Source organism: Dermacentor andersoni, chromosome 3 (genome assembly GCF_023375885.2).
Source record: "Dermacentor andersoni chromosome 3, qqDerAnde1_hic_scaffold, whole genome shotgun sequence".
In the NCBI taxonomy this organism is placed as follows: Eukaryota; Metazoa; Arthropoda; class Arachnida; order Ixodida; family Ixodidae; genus Dermacentor; species Dermacentor andersoni.
In genome coordinates this window covers 187,265,306-187,283,732 of record NC_092816.1, presented here as the reverse complement: position 1 = coordinate 187,283,732, position 18,427 = coordinate 187,265,306, and positions in this window count along the sequence as shown.

Genomic DNA, 18,427 nt, shown 5'->3' with positions numbered 1-18,427 from the left:
ACATGTCCGCTTGCAAACATGTCACTTCACCACAAGTTAAATAACGGGGGACATGGAAGCGCAATAAACTAGTTTTAGCAACAAAGAAGCAACCAGTCTAAGTATACGAACGAATGAATCCGTGCCGCCATGCAATGAAAAATACCGCTAAAAATTTTAAATCCAGGCCAGAGGTGACGTGGAAGATCGATGATGCTGAACGCTATTCGCCTTTATAATGACAAAAAACAGTAAATTGACTAATGAAAAGTACAGTATCTAATTAGTAATGATAATTCTATGGCCTATTTTATGTAATAAACATGCTTTGGTAATTGTAGGAGAAAGTGTGTAATAAGATATTGCGCTTATTACGGCGCCCCTAGCGGGAAATATTAAATCTAGCTCGGCCATCCCTTGCGTGCTTCTACTGTACTTGTTTCATTGGCAGCGGCGCGTGGTCGATTTTTTCGCCTTCAGTGGCCATTTATTTAACTTGAGAGTGTGCGGGGCCTGGTAATATTTAACAGCCTCGCAAGAGAACAGCAGTTTACGATAGGTAGCGAGGCACTGGAAGTGGTAAGGGAATACATCTACTTAGGACATGTAGTGACTGCGGATCCGGATCATGAGACTGAAAGAATCAGAAGAATAAGAATGGGCTGCAGTGCGTTTGGCAGGCATTCTCAGATCATGAACAGCAGGTTGCCATTATCCCTCAAGAGAAAAGCGTATAACAGCTGTGTCTTACCAGTACTCACGTACGGGGCAGAAACCTGGAGGCTTACGAAAAGGCTTCCACTTAAATTGAGGACGACGCAACGAGCTATGGAAAGAAGAATGATAGGTGTAACATTAAGGGATAAGTAAAGAGCAGATTGGGCGAGGGGACAAACGCGAGTTAATGACATCTTAGTTGAAATCAAGAAAAAGAAATGGGCATGGGCAGGACATGTAATTAGGAGGGAAGATAACCGATGGTCATTAAGGGTAATGGACTGGATTCCTAGGGGAGGGAAGCGTAGCAGGGGGGGGGGGCAGGAAGTTAGGTGGGCGGATGAGATTAAGAAGTTTGCAGGGACGACATGGCGACAATTAGTACATGACCGGGGTAGTTTGAGAAGTATGGGAGAGGCCTTTGCCTTGCAGTGGGCGTAACCAGGCTGATGATATATATATATATATATATATATATATATATATATATATATATATAGATATATATATATATATATATATATATATATATATATATATGGTTGGTCGGATTGTAGAAATGCCCCGTATCAATCGAATTGTTGCTGCTATTTCATGCTATTCGTGAATTTGCTATTGTAAATTCAAGAATATTTGTTCACGCTTGAATCCTATAAGGACCAACATATATTTTCACACTGTAGAAAGACCGATGCAAGTGAAAGCTCTTCTGAAACATTCTGCTGCAGGGGAATAGCGGTTATTGTGCATACGTCATCAGTTCCTGAGCGAACACATGGAGTAGAACGCTTATGCACAATAGTTTCCATTCGTGAAATGAGCATGCCTTGCCTTAGGCAGAGAACGAATTCTAAGCGAAATTTTTATTCATTTAGAACAACGTGCGCTACTGTAGCATCGCGCTTATATCGTTTAATGAGCAACACACTCAACTGTGTGGATGCGGCGCAGGGCTGTTTCTTTGTTTCATTACTGCCATCGTAATGGTGGAGCAAATACAATTATCATTTGATATGACTTACTGCCTTCTAAATTCAGCTGAAGTCCAGTAGTTAACGGTATAATAGGTATGAAATAAAGTCAATAAACTTTGTATTGCCTTACGGACTTATGGAATCATTCTCCCACTTTGCTTAGAAATAAAAAATAAGAGGTATTGCACTCTTTATTGGACCGCATGTTCTTTTTCTCAAATATTCGTGATAGATTTGTAGTAGTATACTTCTACCCATAAAACTTGAAAGGTATTGTTTGTGATCGTGAAGTGACAGAACCCATTAATGCAGACATGTAGAGACCCAACTTAATTGCATAACCAAGCCTCGGCAATCGTGATAGCATGCTAATTACAAAACGTTAATAGCGCGTAAGGCTTACCATAATTGGTGTCCAAGATGCGAGGCCACAACCTCTGCTGCCTTACGCGGTGTTCGCACTGCGTCCTAATTCCTTAATCGTCTTCACATACACACAAATATATGCAAGAAAACGCGCCAACTCATATCTTCCTAGCTGTTTTATTCTTAAACGTCACTCATTATTGCGCTCTCTGCAGATAGCGGTGCAAGTGAGTGAGTAAAAACGGACAGGGCTGCTTCTTGCAAGCCTCGAGGCCAACTCGGTTTTCCCTGATCGAATGCACATGAGGCGCAGAAACTTACCCGCTAGGATAACCGCCGATTCTTCATGAACGAAATTGTTCGCTTATAGCTCCTTACGGCGTGGTGCATCACATACGATACGCATAAAGAATTTTGCTCAGCATAACAGAATCGAAAAGAAAGAAAGTGCCATTGATTCCTGTGAATATACCTGGAAGCTGTGGCCCCTCGGGCAATGCAATAAATGTAGACTTTCCACTGAAAATTATTATCGAGTTATCTCGCCCTCAAAATGTACCACGGCAGCTCCTCACACAGTGTACATAACATTCGTAATTAACATTCGTAAAGCAACAGCTTATTTCCCTAATTCATGTTCGTGAACTCAGTGAACAAAAAATTATTAGGGTGTTTATGTATTGTGTATAAGCCTACTATGATGTTTTGGTCGACAAACACTTTAGTGTGGTCCTGTAAGGTAAAATATTAACTACTGTGTAATGTATGATGCAGCTTGCAGTTATGGGTCATTTTGGGGAAGAGAGCAGAGATTTATTTCCTCGAAAAAAAGAATAAATTTTGTGGCAAAATGTATTGTCTGTACGCTACATAGCCTTTCTAGCATCATTATTAGCGTAGACTAGGTAAGATGAAAATTCCAGCAGTGATTGCGATCAAGATAATGCGGGGCCTGACACACTCACAGTGCTAATTACAGCAGTAGCAAATGACCCTTGGATGTAAAAGAAGCAAATATTCTTACGGCTGGCGTCAAATTATTAAGGACTATGGAAATAAAAAATAACAAAATCGAACGTCAATAAATAATCCGGCTAAGTATTGAAGCTAATAAAGAAATATATGAATGGTTACCTCATCATATTTATTGAAACTTGTAAGAGATGGAGCTATCAGAAACAATCTCCATTTCCTACAGTAACTTGTGAAGTCTCTCTAATGCTTCCGATAGCTTTTCCAACTTTCCTGCAATTCAAGTGTACTGGTGGATAGTCACAAAATGTACCCGTAATTGCATGGTGTATCTTATCTGGCCTAAGCACTGGCTTGTCTGTTTCTTTTTTCACAGCAAAATAAAAATTCATGCTGTAAAGGTTGAAGGAGTGGCCCATTCTATCGACGGTAGTAAAGATAATTTTTATCTAGTGCCTAATGCCTATGCAGAAATAGCCGCAAATCAGCACCATAAGAAAAATACGAAGCAGAAATTTTACAAATTCGTAACCTCACCGAAAGCAGATATCGCAGTTTTGCAAATAGAGACTTCTAGAACAGCTGTAGTGGAAAAATTATGCGTGTGGGTTTACGTTTTACCTAAAACCACTGCCGGGTTTACGACTGTTTCGCAAAAGTCCTGCTCACAAATTAGTGTTGTGTTTGCGATCGGGCTGTACGAGACGTAAATTTAGCCCGCTATAGGTGTGTGCCTAGGCACACCTTAAAGAAGTGTGACCACGTGAATCGCTGCGTAGCAGAGTCATAAAAATGGAGTTCCAGTTTTCCTCAACTGTGCTATTGCCAACGAATATTAAAAAAGAACCTTCACGGCTTTAAAGAAAGCTTTGCTTGTCGCACTCAGTATATTTTCACTTTTATTTTCAATACGGCAACCTAATCAAATTCGATGAGCAGAACAGTTTCTGTTCCCATGCATTCAAGTACGAGCTCCTGAGGTAAAATTTGTCCATAAAGTTAGCGGCGAAAGCCAGCAGGATGTAGTAGCAGACAGTAGTACTGAAAATTTAGTGTAAGAGAAACAAGGGCATCACGGCTTCACATCAGAGCAAGAACTGACAAATGTTTTCATCCGTATGTACGACTCGCCATACGCTGGTCGTCTTTCCTAGCTGTGTCGAGCATAAAGATTAGCTGGAAATCGCGCTTACGAGCACATCTGGCGTTAAAGCATTGTGCGCTCTGGCGCGCAGGAATACACGCGACAAGCACGTGCATCGCCTGTGGAACACTGGAAGTGCCTTCACTTAGGGTGCTCCACTTGCGCATATCTGAATGGTCGTTTTCTGGCACAACTAGCGTTATTCTCGGGCATCGAAGGTTTATCCTGTGGCGAATTCATGTTTCGACTCTTTCCGCCATGGCGAAGAGCGTGGCTAGCCCTCTCGAGAGTCGGCGAGTTTAGTGCCTTCAGGGAAAACTGATAGAGTGTTCTAGTGGAGCGTGTTTACGCTCCGCTCAGCAGCTGAGCGGAGCGGAACCGCGAATGCGCATGCGCCGTCCGCTTAGCCGTAAGCGGGCTAGCGGAGCGAGGAACGCGGTCCGCTTAGAAGCTGCCTGAGCGGAGCGTGCTGCGCAGCGCTTTGGCTAGCGTTGGCGTCAGCAAGAATTGGATTGGATGCAGAAAGCAAGCTCACTGGCTATCACGTGGTGTTCCCCAAGACTTTATTTTCCATTGGATTCAATGGACCGGTAACGGATTACAAGCGCACGTCTATATACATTATGGACAAATAATTTTATATATACATATATATATATATATATATATATATATATATATATATATATATATATATATATATATATATATATATATATATATATATATATATATATACGTTTTCGTGTATAAAAGTGATCAATAGGTGTTTTTATGTTATTTGATTACCGTGAATTTGGCCAGAGGACACTGCAACTACGAAAGGTTCGCTCCGCTACGCATAAAGTATAACTAAAACGTGAAAATCACCCGACGCTCCGCTTTGGCTTGGCGGGGCCACTCGGAGCGGATCGTACCGTAAAGAGGCTCAACTAAAGCACTCTAATGCTGCAACAGAAAAGTAATAGATTGTTTTAGTTTAGGGGACGCAAGCCGCTCGCGTCCCCTAAACTAAAACACTCTACTAGCACTAGCGCGAGTAGGGTCTCTTACGGAAGGTAATAGCTTCACCTTGAGGATTCTGCACAGTAGTTTAACCAAGCAGTGACCTTCATCTTGCTCCCAGGGTACACCGGAAGAAGTTTGCAAATGGCATCTGGGGTTCACAGAAACAATTCACGGAGAGGCAATCGGCCTTATCGAAGGTAAGCAGCACTTGTGCCCTAGTATTGCGCTACAAAAAAAAAAAAAAATCTGCAAGTTTCAGCGCATTCATTTCAAGCGGTCATTTATAGTAATATACGGCCCTCGGTTTGTGATTAGTGGAAATTGCTTATTTTCATCCGTATTTCGCTATATTCATTTTTCTCGAAAGTGTCCGCAAAGTAATGACCGTTCACTGTCTGACGTAAACTTTGGACGAAGTGGTTACATTTTAGACGGATAATAAAATGTATTCATAGTCTGTTGAAAATTTTCAAAGCCAACGCACTGTTGCCGCAGCGTGCCAGCTCATTAGCGCTGGAGCTCGTCTTCGAAGCCACCTAAAGTTCTCTGTCGGTGCAAGCACGTGTCGCTGTGCCAACGCATGCGAGCTTGCACTGACGAGATGCATTGCATTGTAGTTTACGCGAATGTACACGTCGCCATACCACAGTCTTTTCCAGAGCCCGGATTCATTTTGCCCTATTCGGTCGCAATTCACGATTTAATGACCGTCCTTCGCACTTGTTAGTTTTCTGGGCAGGGATGCAACGGCATATTTTGCAACAACTGCCGAACGTAGAAAGGGTACCAGGATACTAAGGTTTTTTCGCACTTCATTCCGTGAAAAAAAAAAAAAAACATTGCGCAACAAACGTATGACTACTTTTACGCATGACTAGGATATACTTCTCTTATAGTTTTGTATATATGTGTTTATATATATCGTAGATTTTTATTAACTATGAAAGTGTATTCGGGAACCGCGCCGTGGAGGCTCCATGTATAGTAGCATCGTACGCATAATGCGAAGACCGGTTCAGCTCCCACCGGCAGTGATTTCTTCTTACGCTTTCATTCACCTTTACATCACAATTTCCACATAATAAACAAAAATAAGCAATTTATCATATGCTCTCCTCAGTTACGTAGTCTGGCTTCACATGATTGTGGTAAAACGACCCTGGTGTTCTGCGTTACGAGAAGCAGTTATTTGTTGGTTTATTTGGTATGCTGCCACGCTCAATTGAGAGCGTATAGCAGATATCGAATACAAAGGATTACAAAGGGATAATTGTGCTTTAAAGAAAAAAAGAATGGACATTTTGAAAACATGCGCATTGTATGCCTACACGTGCACACAAAGAAGAAAAATGGAGCACATCTGCCAGTATAGGATTAAAACAATAAATGTGCTCTAAGTACTTTTTCCTGCGAACGACATCAACTTGGTAAATAATCTCCAGCGTCATACAATCATGTGCATCCACACACACCAGAAAAAATAAAGAGATTCTAGACAAAGCCTTTGAAGCAAAGATGTAAAAGAAATGAACATTTCGAAAACATGCGCGCTGTGCACACGAAATGAAATAGAAGCACTAAAAACGATCACAATCAGTTATAAAAAAATAAATGGGCTTCTAAAAAGTTTGCCAAGCAAAATGAATCAATGCCGCATCAAGCAATCGCAATGCGAGAACACCAGAAAACTGTACAGAAAAATTTAAAGCAGAACCAGGCGCAGCATTGCTGTCAGTTACAATAATGTGAATGAAATAAAGAAAAAAATAAGAGATATTAAAGGAACGAATTAATGTGCAGTAGCATAAGCAATCTCATTCGACAGTAAAACGGCTCACCGACATTCACCGCACCCCAACAAATGTCAATGGGATGAGTGAATACATTTCTCTAAGCGGAATAATGTTATAAAGTTTAGCTAGCGTTCTAATCAGAGAGTTTGTGGGGTAATGACGATGGTACTAAAGATAAGTGTACTTCCCTACTTTACAGTGAAATCGAACAATGTTTCGGCGTTCGTGATACTTACATTTCATCGATTACATACGTATATCTTAAGTTGAAAAAACGATTGTCCGTACGTGTAGCTGTTGAAAGCGAATTATTTTAGTGTGTATTTATACTTAAGGCGAGTGGGGCGCGACTGCGAAAAAGCGACATACCTAAACTAACTTACGTTATAGCAGTCATGCAACAGTTTGTTCAAAAACTTTAGATATGTCCGTTTTTCCCTAGTGAATAGTATCTCAATGCCAGAAGCCATAAGGTTAGTGTGAGAGTCCGTGCATTTATACTTGGTATGCACAAATCTTATGGCTTGCCGCTTAACCGATTCTAATTTCGCTACACGAGTTAGCGAAACAGACAACCAAACCGCTTTGGCATATTTGAAGACTGGTCTGATTAACGTAGTATATGCTAGTAGCTTTGATGACACATGTGCCATCCTTAAAAATCTTTCTGTATGGAACAGCTTACATAATGCGGCTGCAATAGTGTTGGCAGTGTGTGTGGATCATCTTAGGATCAACATAGGATGGTAAGAACTCGAATTGGCCTAGACCTGAGGAGGGAACGGAAGCAGCTGGTACATAAGAAGCCGATCAATGCGTTAGCGGTAAGAGGGAAAATAGAGAAATTCCGGATCAAGCTACAGAACAGGTATTCGGCTTTAACTCAGGAAGAGGACCTTAGTGTTGAAGCAATGAACAACAATCTTGTGGGCATCATTAAGGAGTGTGCAATAGAAGTCGGTGGTAACTCCGTTAGACAGGATACCAGGCAAGCTAGCGCAGGAAACGAAAGATCTGATCAAGAAACGCCAATGTACGAAAACCTCTAACCCTACAGCTAGAATAGAACTGGCAGAGCTTTCGAAGTTAATCAACAAGCGTAAGACAGCTGACATAAGGAAGTATAATATGGATAGAATTGAACATGCTCTCAGGAACGGAGGAAGCCTAAAAGTAGTGAAGAAACTAGGAATTGGCAAGAATCAGATGTATGCGTTAAGAGACAAAGCCGGCAATATCATTACTAATATGGATGAGATAGTTCAAGTGGCTGAGGAGTTCTATAGAGATTTATACAGTACCAGTGGCACCCACGACGATAATGGAAGAGAGAATAGTCTAGAGGAATTCGAAATCCCACAGGTAACGCCGGAAGAAGTAAAGAAAGCCTTGCGAGCTATGCAAAGGGGGAAGGCAGCTGGGGAGGACCAGGTAACAGCCGATTTGTTGAAGGATGGTGGGCAGATTCTTCTAGAGAAACTGACCACCCTGTATACGCAATGCCTCATGACTTCGAGCGTACCCGAATCTTGGAAAAACGCTAACATAATCCTAATCCATAAGAAAGGGGACGCCAAAGACTTGAAAAATTATAGACCGATCAGTTTACTGTCCGTTGCCTACAAAGTATTTACTAAGGTAATTGCAAATAGAATCAGGAACACCTTAGACTTCCGTCAACCAAAGGACCAGGCAGGAGTCCGTAAAGGCTACTCAACAATAGACCATATTCACACTATCAATCAGGTGATAAAAATGTGCGGAATATAACCAACATTTATGTATAGCTTTCATTGATTACGAGAAAGCATTTGATTCAGTCGAAACCTCAGCAGCCATGGAGGAATTGCGGAATCAGGGTGTAGACGAGCCGTATGTAAAAATACTGAAAGATATCTATAGCGGCTCCAGAGCCACCGTAGTCCTCCATAAAGAAAGCAACAAAATCCCAATAAAGAAAGGCGTCAGGCAGGGAGATACGATCTCTCCAATGCTATTCACAGCGTGTTTACAGGAGGTATTCAGAGACCTGGATTGGCAAGAATTGAGGATAAGAGTTAATGGAGAATACCTCAGTAACTTGCGATTCGCTGATGATATTGCCTTGCTTAGTAACTCAGGGGACCAACTGCAATGCATGCTCACTGACCTGGAGAGGCAAAGCCGAAGGGTGGGTCTAAAAATTAATCTGCAGAAAACTAAAGTAATGTTTAATAGTCTCGGAAGAGAACAGCAGTTTACAATAGGTAGTGAGGCACTGGAAGTGGTAAGAGAATACATCTACTTAGGACAGGCAGTGACTGCAGATCCGGATCCTGAGACTGAAATAATCAGAAGAATAAGAATGGGCTGGGGTGCTTTTGGCAGGCATTCTCAGATCATGAACAGCAGGTTGCCATTATCCCTCAAGAGAAAAGTTTATAACAGTTGTGTCTTACCAGTACTCACGTACGGGGCAGAAACCTGGAGGCTTACGAAAAGGGTTCTACTTAAATTGAGGACGACGCAACGAGCTATGGAAAGAAGAAAGATAGGTGTAACGTTAAGGGATAAGAAAAGAGCAGATTGGGTCACGGAACAAACGCGAGTTAATGATATCTTAGTTGAAATCAAGAAAAAGAAATGGGCATGGACAGGACACGTAGTGAGGAGGGAAGATAACCGATGGTCATTAAGAGTTACGGAATGGATTCCAATGGAAGGGAAGCGTAGCAGAGGGCGGCAGAAAGTTAGGTGGGCGGACGAGATTAAGAAGTTTGCAGGGACAACATGGCCACAATTAGCACATGACCGGGGTAGTTGGAGAAGTATGGGAGAGGCCTTTGCCCTGCAGTGGGCATAACCAGGCTGATGATGATGATGATGTGGATCATCTGAGGTGAGACGTGCACGCAATGCCTAAATACACATGTTGCTCGACATTCGTTAGTGGTGAACCATTACTAGCGTAAGTGAATTCGGACGGCCTATCTACCCGGGTTGCTTTATATGCACAGTAAAAGGGCCATTATGTCTGTGTATTATCAGCGGCTGCAACGGGCCTTAGAGCATTACACATGATGAATCGTATGAAAGAGGCAGGAAAAATGTATTAATGCGCCATCAGCCTTCCATGGGCACGTCGTTATAACTTCTTTACCCTTCCGAAGTTTACGATGTCATTGTCAGAAAATTACTGCCAAACGGCTAAATTCTTCAGATAGTGAAATTAAGCCTGCCGAAGTGTTCTGGCTTTTTTACATTCTCAATTTCGTACTCGCTAAGAGAAAGTGGGCCAGTGTCCGTCAATTTTGGTGTTGGATGTAATGTCAGGCCCCGCACACTCTCAAGTTCAACAAATGGCCACAGAGGGCGAAAAATCAATCGAGGCGCGTTTCAGCGTAAGCGCGCAAGTGGAGCTACTGTAATTTGGTCGAATAGTTTAATTTGTGCTTTCTCTGCTAGGGGCGCTGAACATGCTGAATTTTTTAATTTACACAAACCATTGACATGAACAATCAAGGTGTCTAAGGATGCTTTTTTACCTCAGGCAAATAGGCAGTTGATTTTCTTTTAATTTAATTGTTGAAGCTGCTTTTTAGTCATAGCGTCAGGGTTTTTGTGCTCGGTTAACCACCGACAGCCGACAGCCTATTGGTATCGATGTGTTTCCTGGCCGTTGGCGTTCGAATACTACGGCGGTAAAACATTTTCGAAAGCATGCTGGTTTCGTCTGCGAGTCATTACATAGACTTGCTGTAAGAAGGTCTACTCTTGGCAAAGAATAGTGCTTCAATTTGTTTAGGCGTTGACTATCATAATGAATGCGGCGGAGGTTGAGGGAGTACGCTTGAAGGTACGTTTTTATGCCGTTGATCTCCATAACACCGTAAGTACGCAAACCGATGTCGCAGAACACCCGATGCATCATTGTGTGTTCTCCGTCATCGCTTGTTTGCTGTATGCCTGCTAATTCTTCATTTCTTCAAGTGTTGTATCCTCATTTTGTCCTTGTTCTCTTGTGCTTCACTTACAGTATGTCGTTCCGTCAGCTGTAATGCGCATTTGCAAAACCAATACGTTTGATAAGACGCAGTGGTTATCATAATTTCACTACACGTGTATTAAGCTGGCACATATGGTTCAGATACAGATACCTGTATGCGAACTTGCACGACGTTGATGCGGAGATAAGGGATAATTATGACACCCGTAAGGAAAAGGCAGCTGACGGCCGTATAAGCTGTTGCGTTCTTTCCGCCAAACTACCCGGCCAGGTAGTGCTGTAAAGATGCTCTATAAAAGTGACACGCGGTGACAGGGAAATTATTATACTTAGCAGCCGACCGTACGTTTTGTAGCTTAGGTCTTCTTTCTTGTGCGTTTATGCTACCCTTATTAATGAGCCATCTCTTGACTATGTTCTTGACTATGTAACCACGTTTGTGTGAATGCGGAGACGTGTGCTTTTTGTTGTACTTGTAAAATGCAAATAAAATATTTTCAGGCTTACTCAATCTTTGGTGTCGTGTGCATTTATTCCAGTCGAGGCCATCGTGCCATCTGGAAACCGCATTCTGTCAGTAGCCGTACACGAAATGCAACAGCTGGAGCGCGGCGGCACTACTCGGGATGCCCTTAAACGTCAGTTCATAGTGTGCCTTAACTCGATATGACTCAGCGCTACATGTATTCTGCTGCGCCTCGATCGTGCTCCCGCCAGTTTGGTTGCTGTGTGGCAAACGTAGCGCCTACATAAATATGTAGGCGCTACGTTTGCTACACAGCAACTAAACTGGCGGGAGCACGATCGAGGCGCAGCAGCCAGAAACCCAGTAAAGCCACAGAACACCTGGTAAAGCGTGTGCAAACCTGGTGAAGCGTGTGCAAAACCCCGTTTCCGTTTCCTCTTGTACAGCGCCACCTGTGGTCACATAGTTTAGTTCACGACGCCACCGCTACGCTTATTTCCGTAGCACTGTGGAAGGTACAGTTTCCCTTCTCTAAGTTTGTATAGGTGTTCTGTGGTATTATGGCGTAAAAATTCTTTGCCGAGCTCCCCAGCCCTGTCACGCGAGAAGTATAATGCCTTGTATCTGTAGAAAAATTGGCACTTTGCAACGTTAAGACACTTCCACGTAGTTAGAGTGTAAACGGAGATGATTGAAAGCTTTTAACCGCTAAGAAAAAATTTCAAGCAAAAATAAGAATAATATCCCCATAGAGATACATAAGGCTCCTCAGAAAATGCACGGGTAAGTAGGGGTGGGCCGAATGAAATTTGGGGTTGAGTCAACTTAAAGTTTGGAGGTGGGCCAAGTTAACTTAGAAAGTGGGGCAACTTCAAATATGCATGTGGGAGTAATTAAATTTGGAGGTGGGTCAACTTGAAATTTGAATGTGGGCCAACTTGAAATCTGGCGGCGGGCCAAGTTAAACTTGGGAGTGGGCCAACTTGAAACTTGGGAGTGGGCCAACTGAAATCTGGGGGTGAACCCACATAAATGCGGGGGTGGGCCAAGTTGAAATTTGGGGTTGGGCCAAGTTGAAATGTGCACATGGGCAAATTTAATGTTAGGGGTGGGTCAACTTGAAGTTCGAGGCTGGGGTAGCGAAATTGAAATTTGGGGGTGGGCCAGCTTCAATTTCGTGGTGGGCCTACTTCAAATTTGGGGTTATCGCAATGTAAATGTGTGGTTGGGACAACCTGAAATTTGTGGATGAACCCACTAGAGAATTTGGCAAGGCCCGATGTCCAACTGAACGCTGCTGGGCGTCCCTCAACTAATGAACACCTCGCGGGCAAGCGAGGAGGTTGAGATGCTTAGCGCTTTTTCATTGGGCCTTACCGAGGCGCAGCCAGAATGCAGGCGAGAGCTTGCGTAGACAGGAAAATCGCGCAACCCCGCCGTGGCTGCTCAGTGGCTATGGTGTTGGGCTGCTGCGCACGAGGTCGCGGGATCGAATCCCGGCCGCGGCGGCCGCATTTCGATGGGGGCTAAATGCAAAAATACCCGCGGTGCTTAGATTAAGATGCACGTTAAAGAACCCCAGGTGGTCGAAATTTCCGGAGTCCTCTTCTACGGCGTGCCTTATAATCAGAAAGTGGTTTTGGCACGTAAAACCCCATAATTAAAAAAGAGGAAAAGTGCGCATAAGATAGGTTTGGGAGAGCAACACTGAGGGTGACATGGCCTCGCGGCGATGCGCTCTCCCCTCACGCAACGCCTCAAGTGATGCTGCGGCAGCTGGTGCTCCCTTTCGACTGCTATGCTTCGTCAAGGCGCGCACGAGCACTGCGTTGTGGCGCAATCGGTACGATTACACTGAAAGGGCCGGATGCGGCGGGAAAATCTGACAATTGTCTGCCAAGGTCTAAGTATTCTTTGCCACCGGAAACGCCATGGGGAGACGCGCATAACCTAGGAAAAGCAAGTAAGCAAAAATAAGCAACATTGAAGTCACACCCGAGGCAAACAATGCTTACGCAATATTAGACAATCCTCAGAAATTATGTGGTCTTTATTATTGTAGGCGGCCGGCCAATGGCAGTGATCACTTACGAACGGTAGGCTCTGTGAATTCGGCCCTTGTGCCTCAGCCACAAAAAGCGCCTTACGCTAGAATTGTTCGTAAAAGGAAATTTCATTGAATACAGATGCTGCACGCTTCATTAATGAAGGCGGCTCGCTGATGGCAAAGACCACTCAAAAACAGAAATCTTTCTCAATTCGGCCCCTGATTTCCTCATCGGACGAATCTGGGCTCCGATTTATAAATAAAATTTATGAGCCATTGCCCTCTGTGAAGATAGATGACCAGCGAAGCTGTTCGGATCGGCATTGAGCTTCGGAAGATGCCCAGGCACACGCGGGAACGAGTAATCATTTGTCGTCCAGAAACGCGGAATCGCGCCCTTCAGCATAGCCACACGGGTTCAGTACACGCGTTGTATTGAACCGAGGCACGTCCCCCTTGACTAGCGCCTCCTCACACGTGGTACAGACTCGAAACTCCCCAACGTTCTCGGCAGGGAACCACCGCGTGAGCACATTTACTGCATCTTGCCGTCGCTATTCTGTCCGTACGCCGTTGATTTCCGAGAGGTCATTATCAAACAATAGGCGATCACATACTCGGCAGCTTGATCCGAATTTGCGATCGAGAAATTCTTTTTTGAGAAATTCGCACGGACGCCATAAAATCCGGGGTCCTAGACATAGACAGCTTCGCTGTAAAGAAAATAAACTCTTACGCTAGAACAGCTCGTAAGAGCACTTGTCAGCCGACCCTGATGTCCGACATATGAGTGAATGTGCCTGGTCAGTGGCAAACACGACTTAGGAGCTAAGGCTTCCTGATTTCAGTCCCTGATTATAATCTTTTCTGCTGTTGTTCTATCATGTGCTCTTTTAAAAATACCTCCTGCGCAGTTTCTTCTTAGTACACTTTAACAGTATGAAATCAGGCCTTAGCTAATCATCATTTTATCCGGGAACGCCTTCCCCACATTTCTTATCGTCCATGATTTTAATTGCCAAACAATAGGACTTGTAGAATACTTAAAATACGTCATTCTTTGCTTGTATCCTTCGTCATATTTCTTAGGGAAGTTTATTTCTTTGGGCAGAGGCATTGATGTCACGTGTACTGCAAATAAGCATAGTAAAGGGTTTCCCGCTGAGTTTAATCCAAGTGGCATAAAAAATAATCCACTTGTCAGCCAATTTAATATGAGCACCAGTATTTTAAATACAAGTGCCAATAATTTAACCCAGGCACCACCACACTTAATCCCAGCACCATCTGGCTTAATCAGCGTGCCTACTGATTTAATCCTTCCGCCAGCCACTTTAATTCAAGTGTCATTCATTCTAATCCTAAATTCAGTAAATGCAATCATTTTGGAATGTGATTCAAGTACGAATAAATATTGCGACAAGAGGTCGTAACAGGCACTATGAGCTCCATCTATTTATTGACGTCATCACTGTGTTGGTGTGAGCGCTCTAGGAGTGCCATTTCTACGCTACCAGTGTCGTCATGGCCGCTTCACAAACACTACCGGGGGTCTGTCACCCATTTACTTCTTTTCGAGTCGCGTTTCTGAGTGACAAGAGTGACGCACATAAGTGAGTCGCAATCGTGATGCACATTGCGCGACTTAGGTTGTACGATGGCATGTGATTTATTTCCCTATCATGATGCATATCCAACATGCATAACATACCGGATACGATGACACAACGTTTGGGTACGACGGTGGCAACGTTTACTTAGGTAACAGTGAAATAATCAAACGACTCAATAACAAGGAGTTACAATTTCAGGACCACTTCGTTTTATATGCATTTCGGGAACATAGGAGTGCATGGTAAGGTACAAGCTTAGCGATCTCTCTGAGTCACCTAGTGATTATGCCAAGTGGCTGAGTGTACGTTCAATACTTGAATATGGATGTGTTTGTTGGGACCCACACACATCTGTGCTTATACATAAATTAGAAAAAATCCAGAATAGGGCAGTTAGATTTGTTCTTGGTAACTATAGCCGGCAGCTTAGCATGACAGAAAGCAAACTTAAACTGGCAAGAGCTGAAGGATTGTAGAAGGCATATCAGCTTAAAATTTTTCCACGATATTTATTTTTAAAACCGGTATAAACCGCGAACAGTATATGCAAGCACCACACCACATATCTAAGCCACTTGACCACTGTTTGAAGGTCAGGGAATTTTCTTTTAGGGGTGACGTCTCCCGTTATTCCTTTTTTGTTAGAACTGTTCGGGATTGGAACAGTTTGCCATCGATCATTGTATACATCACAGTAAATGACGCTTTTTTCCACGCGTTGAAATAATTTGTTCATGTATTCATTCAAGTTATTAACCTCCCTGCTGTAATGCCCTACAGGGCGATGCAGGTAACAAAACAATAAATAAAAAAATAAAGAAATAATGGTGAGCAAGTTTTTACCCTTGCAAACCATTTCGCTGGATATGCATGACGAAGCGCAGGAAATCGCATGATATAACCCAAGTCGCGCAATCTGCGTCACGATTGTAACTCACTTATGTGAGTCACACTGGTCACTTGGGAAAGCGTCTCGTAAAGAAGCTAATCAGTGATGTACTCCCCGGAAATGTTTGTGAAGCGGCTATGGCTACACTGGCAGCATGGAAACTGTGCCCCTATAATGCTGAGACCAATGCAGCTGATCAGGCCAGTAAATGCACGGAGTACATGATGCCTGTTACAACCTGTTCTTGCAATATTTATTCGTTCCTCACCAAATTTCCAAGCGGATTGAATTGACTGGAATTAGGATTAAAATGATGGCACTCGGATTAAAGTGGCTGCCGGAACGTATAAATCACTTGGCAGGCGGTTCAATTCCGACGGCGCTGGGACTAAATGTGTTGGCGTCTGGAATAAATTATTCCCACTTCGTATAAAAATGCTGCCGCTCAGGTCGAATTGGCTGGTAGGGGGATTATTTTCAATGGGACTTGGATTAAAGTGAGCGGGAAAACATCTAGTTGCGACTCAACGCTGTGTACGTGTGTGATTATTTCTCAGTGCCTGCTCATTGCAAATTAAAAACCACCATCTCATTATGAAGCACGCCTTACCGAGGGGCTCCGGATTAATTTGAAACACCTGGTGTCATTGAACGTGTACCCAACGCCCGGTACACGAGTCTCTTTGCATGCCGTCCCAATCGGAATGCGGTCGCCGCTCACGAAATCGAACTCATGATCTCCGAGCTTAGCTCCACTACGTCATAACCCCCTTAAGCGCTCTTCTCCTTGCGCTCGCTGAAAGTAGAAGGTTCGCGTGTTCTCGCTTCCGCGCAGGCCCCAGTGCCATACCCATCGCGCGAATGCTGCACATCACGCGGATGATGGCCCGCCTGCAGCAGACCGCGGCCGCCATCATCCGTGGTCCGGTCGGCTTGCGGCTCACCAGTGCCGACGGCGGCGAGGTGGCGAGCATGACGTTCCCGGAGTCGACGAACGCCCACTCGAGCCAGGCTCCGCGATTCTTTGCGGGCGTGGACACCATACCGCAGGGTGGCTTCGTCGCCGATTGGCTGCGGCGACTGCGCGCGTGGCACGTGCTCCCGCCGGTGTTCCAGGCGCACCTGAAGCTGCTGGCTGAGGCGGTTGACGAGACGCTTGACGACGCGGTGAACAAGGCCGTAGGGCAGTTATTCGAGCCACCCTACTACTACGACGATGGGCTGGCCGCGTATAATTACGCAGTCCTGGGACAGGCAAGTCTTGCGATGCGATTGATGCAACACTAAGATTAGTATTGGAGTAACTTAGAGTATGTACTTACTAGCATGTCAGGTATATTTGCGTTTTAATAAAAAGCCTAAATGCCTGGCTGCGTATTACGACTAGGTGGGAAAAACAAAGGTTATTTCGTTGGCGCACCAAGCTAGATTTGGTATCTTGTTTTCTTTCTAATTTTATTCTGTGCGGTGCATGTTCTCTTATTATTTTTGGCGAACGCCTAGTTACAACTTACAAAGATGGTTGCGGCTTCATGTCTATCTTATCTGGTAGCTGGTTGACACTCTGTCAAGCAGATGTTGTGTTCATAGTTATCGCGTAATCAAAAGTGCGCCGCAGCACTTTGACTGGCTCAATGGCTAGAAACATTTATTAGGACATTGCTTAAGGCTTACTCAAAACAGATGGTGCTTGATTCCGCGGTGATCATGATAGGGAGTGTCGCATTTATATAAATGCTATTCAGTGAATGGAGAACATACTTTATGTTTTCAATCTGCAGGACTGAAAAATTCCGTGATGCGAGTTGGCTTATTTGTAGGGCTGTTGCATTTTTTTTGCCATGTCATTTTCATCACTATGAGCATTCCATGTGGGTATGAGGTTTTCTGCCACATATTAGATTTTTCACGTTTAGTTGAGTCACTGGCATTTTGCTAACTGTGTTCTGGCGAGGCTGTAAATTCTACCGGCATGACTTTGATCCTCCGCATCTCAGCAGCATTATGCACGAGGTAAAGTAATGGGCACGCGATTTCGTCAGCCCAGACAGCACAGGAGTGACGCGTTTTGAGACCATGACAATTATTTTTGAATCTACACTGCTTTAGTGAGATGATTCATGAGTCATTATTTGCTGCAGTTTTCTTTTCTCAAACGGAGTTAGCTTTTCAGCTTTTCACATTTTCGCCAGCAATGTTGCGAACTTCCAATGCTCTCAAAACGACAGGGTCTTGCAGATTTCTTCTGAAAGTGCAATCTAAGCGCAACGTAGGCCTTTCTTATGTCCTTGATTACAGTTATATACGACCCTTGACACACAGCGACATAAAAAAGGTTCTTACCCGAAAGCCTCATATTTACTGCTCTGCCTACCATCACTATCATAGGAAATTCCATGTGCTCAAAGCATCCCACAATGTACTACTTTTCCACGACCACATAACTTTTTGAATGTCGAGCGGATGGTCAAATG